The following is a 20,852-nucleotide window of genomic DNA, read 5'->3' on the forward strand; positions in this document are numbered from 1 at the left end:
TAAGTAACAATAGCTAAGGGGAAAAAACATTGGGCAGATGAAAGGATAACTATGAGTTTTCTTAAGAACTCTTGGTGTAGAACAGGCATGATCACTGGATGACTTGTAGAGATAAACTGCACTTAGCGAGGAAGCATACACTAAAAACACCACAGAGAAACTGATGTTGACATACATATGAATTCATAGGCGCTGGTTTAAACCAAAGCTGGCTGAAGATCCAACTCATCTGAAGCATGCTGTCCTTTAAGGCAAACACCCCTTAGCACTTCAGTAAAAAGCAAAGAAAAAAAACACCTAATGGATTCTAGCCAACATCCCCATCTTGTAAAACAATTCTTGTGTCCAAGACTGAGCAACAGTTATTATGGAGCAAACAACGGCAGCTCTGTTTGCCTCCAGAGCAACTACTGCAATATTTAACTCACTGCTTCAAAGAGCTCTCTATGACACTCAAAACAAGGGCAATTCTCAGATTTGTCCAAACACAGATCAAGATGCTTAAAGATTTGCCTTCTTCATCTACCAAGAAAGCCTTCTGCAGTTCCAGTGAATGTTTGAATGCTAAACCCAGCAAATAGGAGTGTGCATTTAATGTCCTCATTTGAGGATAAACAGCCTGTTTTCTAGTTAATCACTGCCAAACATTAGGTCAGCAAGACACTCATTCCAAATTCAATCATACTGAGATTATCCAGTCACAGGAAAGAGACAATAACTATTTCCCAACCTCTCAAGCATTAGCAACAAACCAAAAGTTCTGCAAAATAGAGCCTGGCAAACTCATCTTCCCCTGACAGCCTGAATCTAGAACTAGCAGCAGTGTAACACAAAAACAGTCTAGAAGATAGACATTTCTTCTATTTCTTCTACATTCAGGCAATAAAACCTAGACATCAAATCTGAATACAGCATTTGTGAAAACCGTAATTACACATTTGTATCAGAAAATCATTACTGGGAGGCCAATTTGCCATTTAGAGCTTTTTTTTTTTTTTTCACTGCCATTTTCAAGGACTCTGTAGCAAGCCAGAATAAAATTTAAGAACTGGATAGATTCAGGCAGCAAATGAAATAATATTTAACTCACCTAAACAAGATTATGCCAGTAAGACAAGCTGGGGTCACATTACAACTCACTGCATCTGGTGCCTAATTTCCACAGAAGTAAATCAATGAATGCTATCAGAAGTTATGTCCACATTTTCAACAACCACAAGGGTCAGTGATCTTCCCTATTCAGACAATACCTATGAGCATATCACCAAAGGTGAGTTTGTTTGTCTACACAGTTCAAGGCTATACCTATTGAGAAACCCTATCTGTGAAAGATAACTGTTTTGGAAGATGAGTAGAGATTGTAACAACGGAACAGAGTATTTCCTGTTGGACACTGCTTCTGGTGCAAGTTCACTTTAAAGAGTATCTATTCCAAACTGCACAATCACACTGAAGATTTGAAATTATTCCTACATTTAGAAAAAAAAAACAAACATACTTAACAGCTTTTACAACTGTCACTAACATTCTTACCTACTCTCTGCAAGGCTATTTTCTATACTAGCTGGAAGCCACAGTCATCTGCAGGATAAACCTGACAAGAGAATTTATTGTTTCCCAGATCCTGTAGATACATATTGCCAGGCCTGGAAGCTAATTATAGCCACTACATTTTCAAACACTATCAAAACAGGTTCAAAATTTAGTAGTAACTAGCTGTTCTTGGGCTTCTGTCTGGTGGTATGCTAGATAGCAAGTATCTCACACTTTCCCAAAGCCGTACACTAAGTATGGCAAACATGGTTGACACTCACTAGGTATACTAGAGAACTACTGAGCTACAGATACATCAAACTAGCTCTATTCCTCAACCCTGAAGATGTTCAGAGATGATCTGCTATCAGAAAAGATATACCTACTTCAGATCATCTCAATCCAGAAACTTGTGGTGCTGTCAGCAGAACTTTACCATTAGAGGTATTTGATGCATGTGGTTATACAGATACTTTCTATGAGCATGTTTACATGCCTTCTCAAGCTATAGCTCTGATTTCACTGCAAATGCATAACCACTTATGCCTCTATTCAGAGATTCTGTACCAGCTGACTAAAAATGATTTCTTAATAGTAAGCACTCTATTCCAGAAAATATAGAGATCCTAAGCTTTGCTCTAATTACAGTTCTTTTACAGTAAGACCACTGAAAAGGAATTCAAAGTTCTTCTAACATTGGTTTAATGGAACTGAGTAAAAGGCTATTACTATCCCTTTATAATTAAATTAGAAATTTGTGTTTTTCTGAACTGTTTACCATTTGAGTTTGTCCTTCAGGTGCACACTAAAAGAAAATATGTTTCAGCATAATTAACTTCACTCCTCCAAGTTGCACAGAAGGCCATCAGTCCACAATATTATACTACTCCAGTAAAGCACATACTAGTACAGATGAAGAACAATCAGCATACTCTATTTCCAGTTCATGAAGAACTATTCTTAAGACTTATGCCCAAAGAGCTTTCAAACACGTCTAGCAGAGTTAAAAACAGACAGAATCAATGTTCACTGAAAAGGACCACAGCTTGAGATCATTTTAGCTAAGTCAGTCAACACAGATGGCTTGGTTGCACTTTCGGATATGACAGCATTACAAGATAAAGTTTCACTGTTTATCAAGGTAGTTCCACAAATCATAGCTCTTACTGGCATAAATCACAGCTCTTCAGTTAACGCTGAGAAGTTAGTGAAACCTGCCTGAGGAGTCTGCCTGCAACATTAATGGATAGAGTAACAGTCTCACTACCAGGGAATGCACTGGAATGCAAACCTGTTGAATTCTTAGATACTGCATCAAAAAGATGAAACAGAGGCACCAGTTTAGCCTTCGTACACATGTTTTGATATTCAGATCAGGTACCCATTAGGAAATGCCTGAGCAGCAGTAGTATCATTGCTCCAGTTGTTATTTGATGCTGTCATTTTACAAGGGAGGGAATGATAATTCCTCAAAATATTTTGAAAAACAAAACAACAAGTAGAGAGAGGGAAGGAAGGGAAAAAACAGTAACATAAACAGGTTCACCAGTTCATCTATTTTCATAGGTAAGACAAGTCCAGGTAATTAAAACCTGAATTTACATTCATTACATCAATCAGACTGGAGAAAAAAATAACAGCCCCAAAACTGCATTCTAAATTACTCTGAAACATCAGTACATCAAGATAAGCCATCTGTACTGCCTGTACTCCCACTAAAGCGTATGATTAGTTTTTGTTTTTAGCATAGCATTTCAGTCAGGATATTCCATTGAGAAAGGACGTAAACCAATCTCTTTTTTCTTATTAGTTTGAAATTACAATGTATGGAGTGAGAAGGTTTCAATCAAATTTTAGAATAGACATCACATAATAAATTTGAAGTCCTAGAAATGAACACTTGCAGATCTTTCCATGCTTTCTGATATATATATTTTTTACAATAAAACCAAGAAGTCCTGAACAATCAGTTTCTATGATGCTCTGACTTCTCTCAGATGAAATAACTTCAGAAAGTTTAAGAGAGACTTACAGGAACAAAAACCTGCAATGCTTTATTCAACAGGTATGTATGAATGCTGAATACTAATTCACTAACTATACTTCTGCAAGAAAATCATCCTCAAGTGTCTGTTATCACGTTGCACCAAACCCTGACTTCTAATGCCTTTGAAGTAAAGGTCACATGTCAAAGTTCTTCATACAAAATTGCAGTCAAGCAATATAACATTTTAACATGATATGATTCAATAGCTTTCCAGTGCAAATCAGTGAAGATCTTTTATTTCCTATCACATTCCTGCAGAAGTTCCTAAGAATTATTCCGAAGTCCAAAAGTAATTTCACAAGTGCTCTAGAATGCTCCATCTGAAGCCTAATCACTTCACATACTCATTAAAAACAAGTTTAACGTGGTCTTTTCCAATACAAGTAGAACAAAACTGCAAGTAAATTAATAGCCCTTTTCCCACAGCTTTTGTATATTTAGAAATACCTTACACATACACATAGTTCAAGCACATTCTGACAGCAGGTTGGCTACCTACCCCACAAACAGGACAAATAAAGTGAACAACACTTAAACAGGATGCATAAAGCCTCTCCCACTTTCAGAAGTACTGAGGATTTTATTCCACTCCTGCAGTTAACATATATCTAACGACTGAGCACTCTGCTTTTAAATCCTACTTACACCCATGCACCTCTCATCTGGATCTGTATGTTATGCTCACTGCACACAACTTCCTACAAGTCCACAAACATCAAGCTAATAGTGAAATGGTAAGGTTGGTGTGGTGTGTGTACATACAGATAACACAAAATGGGAGTTTAGCAAGATCTGCTAAGAATAACTAACCACACCTTGAGGAAGAAAGCAATAAGGGACACCAGTGGACTTGCATATAGAAAAAGGTTTGTGAAAAGTTTTGAAAAGGCAAGGAAGAAGAGTTTCATAAAAGCCTCACAAGAATCTGAGTTGGAAATATTCAGAGCTATAAAAAAAAGTAATAAAAGAATATTTACTCTACTCAGAAAGACAGCATTCACTAGGACCATTTTCAACTTCCACACTTGCAAACTGTTGAGGCTAAATAAAGCTTAGCTGGAGGACTGTGTTACAGTCAGATTGCTGCAAGACTCAAAATTAGCAACCAGGAAAAGCAGCAAGGGCATATATGAAGGTACTAATCGTGCTCAGCCATTCAAATATTACAAAAAGTACATCCTCCATCTACAGAGTACCAAATAATCAAAGCTCAAGTTTTAATCATAGCAGTTTCTGTATTTTTTTTCCCGTTTCATTTACTCATTGGCAGTTCTTGCTTCCTACAGACAAAATAAAGCATGTTTTAGTGAACAGACTACCCTCAAACACTGAATACTTTAAGCCACACCAAAACAAAAGAAACAATACCTCACATGTTATTTCAGGCTGAGAAGCCAGAAAAACCTCAACTCACTGCAATGATACAGCAGCTTTACCTACTCTTAGCATGTTTCTAGCACTTGCTTAAACTTCCCAAACAGCTGCTAGGAACACCTAGCCATTTTAGTTTATTACAGATCCTTTCCACGCAATTGCAGTGCAACAGCACTGCAACTGTAAGTTCTTACAAGTGCTAGAACTTGAAAACAGGAAGACGACACGGGACACTGTTTTCCCATCATGAGGAAACAGGAGATGAGCCTCAGCTCATCCTCTTAGGGACTAGAAGGTTCTACAGACAGACATTTTCATCTTCTCCACTTCCAGGAGATCAGTAAGTGCAGCCATTTCAATACATATATTACTCCAATATATCATCAGAAGATATTCTAAAAAGCTAACACTTAGCGATGCTCTGCGCTCACATCTGGCTAGTAGATATCCCATACATTTAAAACAAAAACTGAGGAACACCCGGTACCAGATGATAGAAAGTATTTACTATCAGACAAGTTTGGATTCTGCTTCATGGCTTTTTTTTTTTTTTTCTTCAAGCATCAGATGCTGAGGAGGAATAAGCACGGTTTTTTTCTAACTACAGGAAAAATATTTGTAACTACACCTCTACATCAGACACAAGATGGAAAACAATTACATGCTTTGCAGTTAGTGTTAAAATTACTCTCTGCAGTAAAAACTGATTAGCCCTGCATTCCAGCATTAAGGCCCAGTACTCAGAGTAAATGGTTACACAGCTAGATTTGCATATTAATTTTACTGTTTGTTCTAGCTACTGCAGAACCACACAGCTCATCTTTCATAACCCATTTTAAAAGTTTCTGGATAGATAAAGGGATGATTTTTAGCGATTTAAAAACAGGACAGAAAAAGTGAGAAGTACCAATCTTAGAAATATATTAATGCATAACCTGCAAGTTATTCCAATAACATATCGCAAATGGCAAGAGACAGGAGCAGAGGAAATTTAAGCTTGCTATGGTACAGATGCCTGTTCTAGGCATCCAAAAGGCTATGTGATCTAATTCTGTTTCAGTTACTATTAAATGTTATTAAAATATCAAAACCTTTCAGCTGCTAAAGGTAGGTTAAATGAAATTAAAAGCTTCTATTTCCATGGGATTCCAGCTGGCTTCAATTACAGGCTTGCTGCCAATCACTATGGAGCAGCACTTCTTCAGTCCGGAAGACCCATACTCCCCCCCTCCTCACAAGGGCCTTAAAGCTCAGAGCCAGAGGTTGATGCAAACACTGACGCTACCGCGGCTTTCAAGCTACTCTTTGCTCACGCACGACCCAGCACAACTGGGACTGCCGACTGAGGCAACGTTTCAGTTCTCTCCCCCCACATCTTTCCTACGGGGCAAGAAACCCGTGACCTCTTCCTGCGAGGCCGCTCCTCGGCCGCAAGCGCGACCCGGCAGCAGGTGGAGCGGGCCGACGCACGCTACGGGGCTTTCGGCCTCGCCCACGCGGGAGCGCAGCCGCCCAGAGAAGCCTGGGGATTTTTTGGTTTCCTTCCTCCCTCTTTTTTTAACCATCCAAGCCGGCCATCGCGCTCCCGTCCCCGAAGCGCGGCCTCCCCCGTGCCGCCCCCCGCTCCCGTTTTGCCCCCCCCACGCCAGCAGCCTCCCGGAAACACCCAGCTGTCCGCTCCGCCACCGCCCCTCCCGGGCGGATGGAGCGGGCCCCGCCCCGACCTCCCGCCGAGACGACCGCTACCTGCTTCGAGCGGTAGCCCTCGCCGAGATGCTCTCTACCCCTCTTCCAGAGTGCGCGCTCCCTGGGCCCACACCTCACCCGAACAGTGGTACTAAAAGGGCCGCTCCCGTTGGTCGTTGCGCACACGGCACCCGCCCGCCGATTGGCTCCAGGCTCCGCCGCTCGGAGGGACGAGGACGCCGGGGGTTGGCGGCGTGAGGGAGCCACACCCAGGTCCTCAAAGGGACGGGGGGGGGGTGCGGTGCCGCTCGATGGCCGCTCGGTGTTCTCTGCACCGCTGCTCGCCATCGTTGCGCGCGGGCTCCCGGTCCCCGCCGACGGCCTGCCTGCCGCTGAGGGGCTGCTGGGGCGGCGGCGCGGTAGGCTCCGAACTGCCTGTGTGATGGCCTCCATGCGAGGCCCGTGCCGCAGCACGCCGCGTCCTAGTAGTGCTAGGGAAACGCTGAGCATTACACCTGCATGTTCAGCAACCGCCCGAAGACCCCGTGCCGTGCCACATGTGTAGTGCCGGTACCGTCGGGCTGTTACTGATAGGCATCGCACCTCTGCTAAGCATTGCGCAGTGCTTTCCTCACCATTCGTTACCAAATATCGCTGTGATGCACAAGGCAGCGAGCCGTTGTGCCAACTCTGTCACAGTGTGCTGCTGTTTCACAATGCTGTATTGCACAGATGGAGATGCATAACAGTTTAAAAAAAATCAAGCATTCAGAAAGTTAGGAAACACCCAATATAAGCTTGCCCAACCAGTATTAATTCAGATTACCATCCATACAAATTATTGTATGAGAACTGTTGTAAACACAGACTTTGCTGATGCAACTGCATCTTACTTTTTCAAAACAGTTTCTTGCCTGATCTACGCCGTGAGAGTGGGGAGTGTACTCATGCAATCAGCAGCCAGTCAGTTTCTTTCTCCTCATTCTTAGATGAGTCTGTTATGATTGATTTAGTCCATATAAGTAAAAACCTACTCTGAGTATGAAAACATTACCTTGTTGACAGAGGATCTAGAATCACATCACTCTGAGCTCTTTACTGTAACTGTTAGTGGGCAATAGTTCAACAACAATGTTCCTCAGAGAACTCTGCTCACTGAAGCCAATAAGCTGCTCATCTGTCACATAGGAAAACCAGGCAACTGGCGCACAGATCAGAGTTCACATTTCTCACAGTCCTGGTAGATGTTACTACTTTGCCGTCCTTATGACACTAATGGTTTTCTTGTTCTACTGAAATCCTAACAAACTGTAGCCTTTTTGACTGCAGGGATGAAGCTCTTCCATTTCTAATTCTATGGTACCTAAGAGCCTGCAGCTACAGTTGAAAGATTACTTTCAGTGCATATGTACTCTTAACAAAATATATTTTTAAAAAGAGAGGAAGGAAGAAGGAAAAAAAAAGAAAGAAGGAAAGGGAAAGAAAGAAGGAAAGAGAGAAAGAGAAAGAGAGAGAGAGAAAAAAAAAGAAAGAAAGAGAAAGAGAGAGAAAAAGAAAAAGAAAGAAGGAAGGAAGGAAGGAAGAAAGGAGAAGGAAGAAAAAGAAAGAAAGAAAGAAAGAGAGAAAGAAAGAAAGAAAGAAAGAAAAGAAAGAAAGAAAGAAAGAAAGAAAGAAAGAAAGAAAGAAAGAAAGAAAGAAAGAAAGAAAGAAAGAAAGAAAGAAAAAAGAAAGAAAGAAAAGAAAAAGAAAAGAAAAGAAAAGAAAAGAAAAGAAAAGAAAAGAAAAGAAAAGAAAAGAAAAGAAAGAAAAGAAAAAAGAGAAAGAGAGGGAGGAAGGGAAGGGAAGGGAAGGCTACATTCTTTTAGGCAATATTCAAATTAAAGTTTCTCAAATTATTATAGTAATAAAATGTGGGTGCATTTTTTCAGAAGTTGTTTTGTAAAATGTGACTGTGACATCACATGGAAATAATTGGGCAAGCATTAGTAGTATTTCAGTAAGGGCATAGCATTATTTTTTGTCCTGTATTGTTTTTTGAAAACATCTAAAAAATAGCGCGACTTTCAAGGTTGTATGGAATAAATACCATATCATCTGAGAATTATCTTATTTCATTAATGACATACAATGATAATACATGAACTGATGCACTAACTATAAATTGTTGTCTATAACAATAATAATAAAACAAGTTTGGCATCAGAACTTTAAAGCAAATTAAATGGTAAAATAGGGGAAAAACACAAGTATCATAATGATGCAATGTGAGTTCACAATGCTGTAAAACTTTTCTAGCATCTCAAAAGCCTCCAAAATTGTGAGGATATTGTGAGACCTAATTATGTGATTTTCTTCCAGACAGTTCTTTTGAAGTCACAATTAATTTATCTCTCCTAAATTATTTATGAATAGGAAAACGTCATAGTGACATCATGGTATCATGATGCATTTGCATTTAAATACAGCAACATATGGCTGCTTCCAAGAACCTACCAAACCAGTTATACATGGTAGCAACACGAATTTTTTATTACAGAAAAAAAAATCAGGCAACATCAACACAAACATGCTCTAGTCTGGGAATGCTGAGTAAATTACCAGTTTCCACCACCACCAACCACTCTTCTCACCTGCTCCCCCAAAAAACAAACAAGCAAACAAAAAAAACCACCATGGGTTTGCATTAGCGTATATTTCAAAAGATGTTTTAAAGTATTTAAAATTCTATTATCTAGTACAAAAAAAAAAAAAAAGTAGTATAACAGAGGGTTATATAAATCGATAGGTAAACAAATACAAGAGCTTAAAAAGCCAAATCTTGGTTTGGTATCTGTGAGAGTACAAAACACATACAGTCAAGGGGCAAATGGACAGAGAGACCCTGATTGTGTTTTTATATCCATTTTGGTTTCTGACAATAGCTGCATGTTATTTCACTGACAGGAACTCTTCTAGGGACATTTCATTGCATCTCTCCAATCATAAGCAAGTCCACAAATTGTAAAAACTTAGTACCTTTTGCTGACCTTTGATTATACACGCCACTCCCCAGACTAGGTTCCCCAATCTCCCTGCTTTGGAAACTGAAAAATATGCTACTGGCTGAAGCAAGGGAGGACAAATACCAAAACCATGAAGTATCACTACAAATGGTCATGCTACAGGAACACACTGTTCATATAGAAAATCTCTGTGCATACCTTCATCATTAAATACCTCAAACTGTTTTCATGCAAACAGTCATGTCTCTTTATTTCATTAAGATGTGAACATATTATAAAGGGTTTGTTTTTTGCATAAAATAAGGAATGTATATATCACAAGTTAACTAATTGTGTGAGCTATATTTACGTGAACTAATTGTGTCAGTTATATTTCTTGGATAATGCAACCTATTTAATTAAGGGATTAGTCAACATAAATTTTTACTTTCCATGCTGCCAGGTGTATGAACACAGGCAACTTCTGTTCGGCAAATTTACACTTTTGTAACATTTCATTTGTGCTTGTGCTGATAGGATACTTACACTGGGATGTATGTATAGAAGGTGTTGACAGTGTATTTATGATGTTATGAGTATTAACAGATTCCAGTCACGGATACATAGGCTAGAATTTGCAAACTTGCTTCTGTATTTTATGTGATATGGGAGATACTATTTTAGAGAAGCTTAAATATGGAACTTATTATGAAATATGGAACATTTTGTTAAAACTATTTGTTTCCTAATTTGAGGTGCTGTGGTTCAAAGAAAAGAGGCTGGCCAAAACTAGTTAAACCAGTTTAGGAAAAGTCAGTGAAATTTTTTTCAGCTGTGTATTACAATTAGTTAAAATTACAAGTAAAATTTTACTATCCAAAGAAATAATGCTGAGTTTGGTCAAGTGCTTTTGTATTTTACTAATCAATCGATTGAGCATATTTATTTTTCATTCTGGGTGGTTTTTAAAATTTAATCCTGAATGTATTTACACATTATAGGTATAGGTATTCAAACTGGATTGGTAACTTGAAATATATTGTTAGCAATAGAATTCATTTGTTTATGCATTTAATTTTCTTTTCTTTAGTAGGAATTCCATGTGTTTCAATTTGTGTCCATTGCCTCTCATTGTGTTGCTGGACATCACTGAGAACAGCCTAGTTCCATCTTCTTCACATTGATACTCAGTCTTCTTCGCACATATAGATGTTGCTAAAATAGCCCCAGGGCCTTCCTTTCTCCAAGATGAACAGTTGCAGCTCCTCCGTCAGCCTTTCCTCACATGACAGGTCAGTCATGTGAGTCACTTCACTAATTCCAGCACCTTTCCTGCAAATCTGCTTTCCACTCGGTTGGTGCCACCTGTACAGATGCATGAAATTCTTCCTCTCCAAGAGCAGGACTTGGCATTTCTGTTGGTTTAACTTGATAATGTTCATGCAAGACCATTTCTGCAGCCTGCTGAGGTACCTCGGCATCCTGGCCTGCATTAGAAATAGTGTGGCCAGCAGGAGCAGGGAGGTAATCATTCCCCTGTACTCAGCACTGCTGAGGCCGCACCTCGAGTACTGTGTCCAGTTTTGGGCTCCTCACTACAAAAAAGACATTGAGGCCCTGGAACCTGTCCAGAGAAGGGCAACAAAACTGGTGAGGGGTCTGGAGCACAAATCTTATGAGGAGCAGCTAAGGGAGCTGGGATTGTTTTGTCTGGAGAAGAGGAGGCTCAGGGGAGACCTCATTGCACTCTACAACTTCCAGAAGGGAAGTTGTGATGAGGAGGGGTTTGGCCTCTTCTCCCAGGCAACAAACAGGACCCAAGGAAATGGCCACAAGCTGTACCAGGGGAGGTTTAGATCAGACATAAGGAAAAACTTCTTCTCTCAGAGAGTGGTCAGGCACTGGAATGGGTTGCCCAGGGGTGGAGTCACAGTCCCTGGCAATATGTTCAAGAAGTGTCTGGATGAGGAACTTTGAGATATGGTTTAGTAGCTTGGTAGTGGTAGCTAGGGAGGACGGTTGTACTAGCTGATCTTGTAGGTCCTTTCCAACCTTGTTATTCTGTGATTCTCTGAATGGCAGTGCACTTAATTGGTTTATTATCCTATCTTCCCTATTAAGTATCATCTGCCAAACTGTGCTTTTACAGAAAACCACATTATATATCTATGATATAATTATTCTCACAAATAAAGCTGTCTTGCTTGCATCACTGCTGTTACAAGATGGCTCCAAATTTTCCTTCCTCTGATGGTCACGAATCTCATTCTAATTTCCAAACAAAATATATTCATGAACATGCTATACCCCTTATTTCTTCAAATATTTACATATTTGTTTTATTTTAAATATATCTTTATCTCAATTAATATTCATTCTCTATTGAATTCATAAAGAGTAAACATATTCTGCAAGCACCTACTTTGATAAGTTAAATAATTTATTTTAGTCTTCTGTCATGAAAGAAGCTTTCCACTTTCCTAGTCATTCTTGTAGCTCTGATCTGTACTTTTTCTGTCCTCATTTCATCTTTCCTTAGCCTAGTGACTATAAAAATGTATAGCAATTAAAGCAACATCTAACTTTGTACTGCTGAGTGGTATTTCCTTGCCTGTACTGGAAATGTTTCTTCTATTATCCTTCATAGCTGCATGAAATCACATTTGTATACACATGTTCTTCATGAAATCACATTTGCATACACATGTATTTCTTCTGTGTAAATTTCTAGCAAACAAGCCTCCAGCATTCAGCAGTCCCATAACAGTCTCAGTTCACTGCCTAATACCCAGTACTATTAAATGTCATTCAATTTTCTTTTGCCTCAGCCTTCAGGAGTAACTGAATATTCTAGAAAGGTACTCTGATATTGTTCATTCCAGCTATCTTTTTCAGCTTTCTGATTCCATACTTTATTAGCCATGTTCCCCTTTTTGAACAGATGACATTAATAAAGACATTATATACTATGAAAATAGACCTTAAAGAAATTTGACCAATAACTTTTGCTTCCACTTCTGTACTCACTTAGTGTTGGTACTTTTTCTCTAGGAGTTGCTGTCATATATTTTATAGTCATTAGATATGACTTCACTTAAAATCCATTTATATTGGTATATTTCATTTGCATCAACTTCTTCAAAATAAAATAAAAAATAAAAAGAAGAAAAAAGTATCCACTGAAGGACTAGATTCACTAAAAATACTGGCCTTGCACAGCTTGGTCTTTTCACAAGGCATTACTCTGTCTTTTAGGCCATAAGCTGCTCAGCTATTAGCTATGGCAAATTCTTATTTTTTCCTGCATGTATACACACAAATATCATTACATTTTCACTGCTTCACTTAAAAGCAGAAGTATCAATCCTGAGAACGAAAATACGAAACTTAACCAAAATCTAGTTCACATAAACAAGCACATTCACTTATCTACCTCTATAATTATATAAATTACATAAGTTTTTTTCTATTTTCACAATGGTTACTTCATAATTTTTGCCCTGCATGTGGCATAATTTTTTTGCTCTGTCTGTGGCACGGGGGTTGGAGATTCACGATCCTTGAGGTCCCTTTCAACCCTAGCCATTCTGTGATTTTGCTGTTGTTCTATTACACAGTTTAAAACATCTTCCCTTGATGGTACCGTCTCCAAAGACATTTCATTTTAGTGACTGTTTCTGATTTTCTACATTCAAAATAATTTGTGTATTTTCCTGTCTACTCTGGTCAAAGTCAGACATTTCATGCTTTCAGTCATGAAATATAATGACATCACTTCATCAGTCATATTATCAGTGTTTCAGAAATGTGCAGTTTGTTGGTGTTTGTTGGAACTTTACCCTTTCTTTGATAATGCTGTATTGGCATGACAGGCAGATCAGAAGACTGAAGTACTCAGTGCTGAGGTCCCTCCTCATCAAAGGAATATGCACAGGTGAGAAATTGTAAGTTACATTGATGTCATGGCCAGCATGGTGACCTAGGTGTGAATTCCCCTGTGAATGCCTTTAGAAGGGAAATGCTGAAAGTCAAAAGACATCTGCAGTGGAGGAGGAAGAAAGCAGAAATGCCTGGGTAAGCTAGAGAGAACAGAAGTTCCCACAGAAAGATAGATCCTTTATTGTTTGTAGCCTGTGATGAATGAAGAGTCGGTCAAAAAACTGCTTGCTCAGGTGTCCCCTGGAATAGTTAGTAGGCATGACCTTTGAGTGCAGACAAAGTATATCCAGATTGCTGGCTGTCACTCTACATACCATCATACCATCCAACTGTCCAAATTGGGCTGCTGGCATAGCACAAAGAACGGTCTTGTGATCAGATAAGCAATATATATCAGTTCACTGCAGCTTTGAGTTCATTTGCTACTTATTCCACTAAGCCTCATGCTCTCCACCTTAAAGATATATTCAAAAAGCACTATAATTATTTTAAATGCAATCAGACACACTAGTTCAGGGAGCTGCTGATGCTGGTTGTGGTGGGGAGAGAAATTCCTTGTAGAACATGTCTATGGGATTTGGAATTGGATCTGCAGAACAATGCTGGAAGAACATCTGCCTATGATGTGATCATGTGCGATTATGTGTCTCCATAGTGACCATGGTACTGAGAGTGCAGAAGTTCAAAAGAGCTGCCAGCTTGGTGTGGAACTCCTGCCCCTTCATGCTCTTTGTCATAGCAGCATCTCTACAGCGTAGTCCCAAAGTGTAGTTGTCATTCTTGGTCTTCAAGAACAGTACCTTTGTTCATTCAGACTTGGTAATGCAACACTCTTTTCAAACTTGGCAGCTGTTGTGAGGTTAGCAATCCTCTGATGCTGCCTTGGGATAATCCTGCTATGCAAAAAGCACATCCCTTTCCCTTGACACAGATTCACATGGAGTATCATTTTCTTAAGGCTTCAGGTTGTAACTATCTGAATTTTCTGGCAAGTGGAAAGGTAGCTGCTGTCATGGTCATGGGAGAAGTGGGTAAATAAAGAGCAAAACCAGAAAATGATTTTGTGATTTTCACACTGTATTAGTTGTTTACCAGTGCTTCAAAAAATCAATATTTTTATGTATACATGTATGCATAGACTTTATAAATGTGTATCTGTACTCTTATGTCATTGCTTCAGCAGCAGTGCAAGACTGTACAAGTTCGTATGCTTAGTATGGGAGTGCATCAAATTGTTTAAAAGGTAATTTTCAAGATTAGACAGCTGAGTTGTCACATACACTTAACCTACTGTAACATACACACTGGGCAAACATGAGCCTTTATAAAAATAAAATTGGAAAAGATGCATGTGATTATACTATTTACAAAGTTAGAAGATGAACCTGATATAAATAAAATCCATCCGACAAGATTTAATCACAACCTTTTCAGAAGACAGACCTTATTTTGACTTTCTCTGCTTCCAGCAGGTACTTTTTTTTGTTGTGCTTATAGTAATTTCTGGAAAGGTCTTTGAAACAGAAAGTGATTAACTTTGAAACAGAGACTGATTACTTCATCTGAGCTTGAATGTCAATGTAATTGTAAACCATAATTCAAGCAATCATCTTTGTATAAGAATTAAAAGTTTAAACTATACTTTATGAAAAAAAAATCTAGTTCAATGCACTTATAAAAATATTTAGAAATGTGTATTTCTTCTACTATAAGGAGGAATATAGTTTTTTATGTATAGAGATCTGCATTTTTATGTATAGATTTTTTACTCTCACGCATATAATGTTACAGTATTTATCAACAAATAGAATATACAGGTAGTAAGTTTGAAATAATTATCTATCTGGTCCTTCACCACTATTAACAGTTCCAATGCCATTTTAATTCTTCTAGAACTTCAAAAATTTTTTAAGCACAAGGCAACACAACTTGAAATTTTTCATTTAATTAATAAGAAAGTAATTTGTTGACGAAAAATTATTACACCTAAATTTCAGAAATACTAAACAGGAAAGTCAACTCAGAGGCTATCTCCAAACTGCTTTGCATAACAAAACTAAAAATTCTGCAATGTAAGACCTGAGTGACTATGAGTTGGTCTTTGTTTTGCAACGTGTTTGAGCCCTTTGCTGGAATACACAGTAATAGCTCCACTACCACAGGAGTCACAGAGAGTATACAGCTCACTAAGCAGTTCTGGGTGGATTTCATGCTCATCTTGAATTCTGATGTCAGAATCTTAATCACAAAGAAAATCATCTTTATGGGGTAGATGAATATAATGATGGAAAACATGAGATCTCATAATGGTCCACATCTTCCTTATGAGGGGAGCACTGATCTGCTCCCTCCTGTAACCAGCAGTACAGCCCAACGGAATGCGTGAAGCTGCACCAGGGGAAGTTCAGGATGTGCATTAGAAAAAGTTCTTCACAGAATGAGTGGTTAGGCATTGCAACAGGCTACCCAGGGAAGTGGTCACAACACTACACTGCCGGAGTTCAAGAAGTGCTTTCAGGCATAGAGTATGGATTTTGGGTGGTCCTGTGTGCAGTCTGATTGTTGGACTCAACAATCCCCATGAGTCCCTTTCAATTTTGGATATTCTGATTCATTGAAAATACTTTGATGCCTGGTCAACACAGAGTTAAAGTTTCCCTAATTCTTGGACCTTCACCTTTGTCTTTTGAGCTTTAAAGATGTTTAATAAACTCTTGTCCATTACCCACTCTGATGAACTCTCCTCTGACCAGCTGAGCTGGAAAAATTGTTTCAAATATTCCCACTATTTCAGTGGAGACACAGGGGCTCACCTTCTATGTAGATCTTTGCAGAACAGAACATAGAGATATTCTTCTCGTTAAAAAAAAATAAAAATAAAAAATCTTTGGCTTAAAAGAGCAGGATATATGTACAGTTTGATGTTGTCATTTTATTGTAAAGGTGGTTTACTGCAGCCTAAATGTGTCAGACTCTCAAGTACTAAATCAACAGACATACATTTCTGCCCAGGCAGAAACACAGAAACCCCATCCTAAGAATAATCAGTCTAAATGCAGTACTCATGAACACTGCAGTACTCCACATTCTGAGCTGGAAACTTATCTTGGAGAAATCTAAAGAGTTGCCTGACCTGATTTCAGTTCTCATTCACCCAATCAGTATCCTTAGTGTAATTTTTTTTCCCATGGTCTGTGGGAGTGCCCTTGACAGCAGGCTGCAACATACCCTCTGAGTCAATCTTCAATGATCACTTACTGCTCTACTTTATACAATAAATTCTTCACAAGAGAGATGTAGAAGAGCAACAAGACATGGATTAGAAAGCAGATCCCTCCTCCTAACGAGGATCCTCCTAAGAAGAAAAACACATCCCACTTTCCGAAGGAGAGAAGCTGCTATCTGACTTTTGGGCTGTAAATTGCTCTTTATTCTTGGCAGGACTGTCTAGCAGAATCAGACTTGAATGCATTGTCTAGATAACTTGGCTTTACAATTAAAAGCTGAAGCAGTCAGACATCTAAAAATCAAATGCCTTTGCAAAATATTCAAACTGTCTTGGTAAACTTTGAGGCTCAACTGCAGAAGAAATCAAACTGAGCATTTTTCTTCTGTGAGACATGTTAATAGTTATTTTTATTCCACAGTGGGACAGGATCTCCTGTCTTAGGCAATAGTCTGGATCTGACTTTTGGGGTGTAGATGGAGTGAGTTTGTTTTCTCTTGCTTAATGCAGGACAGAATTTTGCCCAAACTGTTATTGCATAAAATAGTGTTTTGTAGCGTGAATTAATTCTATACAACATTGATTTCCTTGAAATCATATTCACTGCATTTAGCTTTACTATTCTACTAGCTAAGCACCCTCACATTCCATGGCATATCATGGGAATGAAAACTGTAGCATTGGGTTCCACAAATTCTGCCTGAACTACAGCAATCTCCTTCTCCCCTTACTAGAGAGAATGGTATAATTTCTTAGAATCCCTCAGTATCAGAAGCCTGGAAAAAATTGCTCAGAAGGGACTTCATCTCATCCAACTCCTGACTCAAAGCAGAGCCATCTCCAAAACCTGAATAAATTCAAAATTAAATCTCACTGCCATGGCTGCAAACTTCACTGCTTCAATTACTCTAATTTCTACTGATTTCAACTCTATTTCTTCTATAAGTATTTATAGAATGTGTGAGAAAGGCTTCATGGTTGCTTTGGAATTAACTTAGACACACTATAAGCACAGAGCTTGAGTGTTCCATTTTGTTCTTTGCTTTTAATGTGTAGGTGTTAAGCACTGCTGGATGCCTATGAACAAAGAATCTTGTACAACCACAGCACCGCAGGGCTCTGTAATTTCCAAACCCTAAATTACAATGCAGGTAAGAGCACTCAGCAGTAATTTAGGGCAAAATACACTAAAGAGATCTTGAAATTAATCCTCAATCCTAGTATATGAAAGCAGAAAATTCAGAAAAAAGCAACCTTGAAGGGAAATCAAACTATATCAGGATACAACAATGCAGCTCTGGCAGTCACTGGTGATAGCAGGCAGAAATTATGGGAGTGGCAGGTAAAGACATTTTAGGGCTCCCGATTTCAAATTAAACTTAATGTAATAGCATGAAATGAGTGAATGAGAGAAACATGCCCCAGAAGCAAGCTGATAAGACATTAGCTGATGCTATAGTATACTATACATCACAAAGCAACCAAAACAAAGCTGTCTCTCATCTCCCAGCTAATTAGTTTGAGTGCAGTGATACTGCCTAGTTCTGGGCTTAGCATAGCCAGATGAGTTATCTGATATCTCAATAATCTGGAACAGACATGCTTTGTATGTCTATGTTTAAGGGATGCTGCTCTAATTATCTCCTTTTTATTGCAGTAGCATAAAGTAATTAGGAGTTATATTCCTGAAAGATATTCTATGATTCTATTCTATAATCTCAAAAAAATCCTAATTTATTATCAGCTACAGTCACACTGGAACTAAGAAACAATGCTAGGATTTTGCAACTGATCAAACATGCTTCTGGACATACAGGAGGTTTGGCTGATTCTCAGTCTTTCTATATACGTCTAGATTAATTGACTGGGATCACGTTTGGGCTCACAATACAGATGTGAGCTCTAGCTCTATCCTGATTCTACACCTGATCAAGGTGTGACATCATTTCTTCTTTCTTCTCTCATGCCTGGGTTTGCAGGGGAATGAAATGAGGCCACTAGCAAGAGACAAGTGTGTTCCTTAGAGTCACATCTATGAGGCTCTTTGAGGCCTATGAGTCCAGAGAACAGGGACTCCGAGGTCCACACCAATGTACACCTTCGATATAGAATTCTGAAACAGATTCCATGGTTTCATTCCTATAGATTAGCTCCTTTCTAGAATTTTTTACTATTTTCCAACTTTATGGAATATTTATGAAAATATATTTCCAATTTTCATGTGTCCAGAAGCTCTGCAAAGATGTAAGCTGAAAAGGTGCTCTTCCCTTACTTATACCTACGCGATCATCTTCTCAGTAGGAAAGAATTTATTTTTAGCCCTACTATAACACTAAAGAGTTAACAAAGTTTTTGTTACAAGGCTTCAGCTGTTTCAGACTAAGAAACAGTTGAATTTCAGTTTTAGATTAGCTTTCACATGCTATACCCAACATATATTTTCACCCATCCTTTTGTTAATCTTCTGGGACAGCTCAGAGTTATGCTTTTTGTCCCAGATATTACAGTATTTCTTCATAAGCATTCTTTGTTTCCCTCCAGTCAAAGGTGCAACTGCTGGTTGTTTTTACCTTAGCAGGACCTTAGCAGGCCAGTTCTGCTCATAATTTATGCCCAGAGCCATGTTCTAATTCTTCAACAAATATATTTGAGTTTTCAGTTTTGCAAGAATTCATCCTATATCAGGACTTAATTTCACAAGGACTGCTCTTCTTATCCTAGTTGCAATAACCCTTTTTGTTAGCACCCTAATACACTATTAGCTAGCCTTGTATACTGCAGTTCTCAGTATCTTCAGAAGTCAAGACTACCAACCCACATACCCTCATTTACCCCAGTTTCTAGAGGAAACTTGCCATGTACGTTGGCATCCTTTCCTGAGCTGTTGTATTCAGTTTCTCCAGGATGTTACATCATTTACAAGTTGTGATTTTCTGTTTAAATTTCACAGTTTCTTACATACTTCCTTATAATAAGTGCTGCAAGCTGATTGTCATAGACACTATACTCCTCTAGTTCTTCAGGCACATTTACTATACCTTGGAGCTTCATCCAGAATGCTTTCTTGCTTATAGATCCACTTTGCTTGCAGTTTCTGAACCATTCTTGATGGTGGTTTCCTTTTGACAGACAATACAGTGCTTCTCAAATTCAGGATCTGTCCTTTATATTCCACAGTTAGGGGAATAAAAAAGCTACTTCTACTGCCTAAATAGTGAAACACTTGTCCTCAGTCAGAATTTAAAGTTAATAAATTCCAACTATATGCAGAAGAGCTCCTCTTTCAAATAGTAAAATATTCATTTGTTCCCACTGACATTTTAAACCATACCAAAGAGGCATTTATATTGATCTTGTTAGCTCACAATGTTTTTTTAATGTTAGCTATAAAGCTCACATTAAAAAAAGTGGATCATATTTAATCTGATAGTTTCTTTTAAAACTTTGAAAATGATGGCTCACCTGTGTGAAATGAGTATGATAACTGAGAATGCTATATTTTGAAAGTTATCAAGATAATAATCATTTGATTTGAAAATACTTGTTAAAACACTTCAGATGGCTGTTCATGTTAAATAAAGCAATTCTTCCTTGAAATAGAAGATACTTTTCTTTGAGTGCCACACTTTGGACAAATAGTATGGTCTTGAGTGAAACTAGTAGTTTTTGATAGAAATTTCTCACAAAACTCAAAAAAGATTCATCACTGCTGAATGGAATCCTCTAGAAGAAATTCTTACAAAAACAGTTCTAAGACACATTTGACCTAGCTTGTAAAGTTGTTATTTGTAACTTTATTCATTAGCAAAATTTAGAAAAATGTAAGAAAATAAGAGTTAGCTGGTTACTTCTGTCAGAAGGAAAAAATTTCTTAAAACTAATTCAGAAAGGATCCTGCATGCCATATCCAAAACCATGTTCCAGAATCCAAACTGAGGATAACAGAGAAAGACAATTACATCTTTGGAATTCTACTGAGCAAGGTTTTCTGATTGTACATCAGAACTCAGCAGTTACCTTTCTAATACTTGGAAACCTACTTTCTTAACAAGAGCTGAAGGAAAAT

At 38.4% G+C, this 20,852-nt stretch overlaps 2 protein-coding genes across 10 annotated transcripts in view; both read right to left on the minus strand.

The window, feature by feature from the left end:
* Positions 1-6,859, minus strand: part of FAR1 (fatty acyl-CoA reductase 1) — a 34,726-nt gene extending 27,867 nt beyond the window's left edge. For 8 of the 9 annotated variants that reach the window (XM_085224058.1, XM_085224057.1, XM_085224059.1 and 5 more), the window contains exon 1: positions 6,701-6,859. The gene's annotated coding sequence lies outside the window, so the exon portion shown is untranslated. The remainder of the gene's footprint in view (positions 1-6,700) is intronic. The other variant, XM_085224060.1, reaches the window with a different exon arrangement.
* A 2,282-nt stretch (positions 6,860-9,141) lies between these two features.
* LOC104910992 (uncharacterized) overlaps positions 9,142-20,852 on the minus strand; it is a 43,124-nt gene continuing 31,413 nt past the window's right edge. The window contains exon 6 of the mRNA XM_085224069.1: positions 9,142-19,905. The gene's annotated coding sequence lies outside the window, so the exon portion shown is untranslated. The remainder of the gene's footprint in view (positions 19,906-20,852) is intronic.

Source organism: Meleagris gallopavo, chromosome 5 (genome assembly GCF_905368555.1).
Source record: "Meleagris gallopavo chromosome 5, MGAL_WU_HG_1.1, whole genome shotgun sequence".
Lineage (NCBI taxonomy): Eukaryota > Metazoa > Chordata > Aves > Galliformes > Phasianidae > Meleagris > Meleagris gallopavo.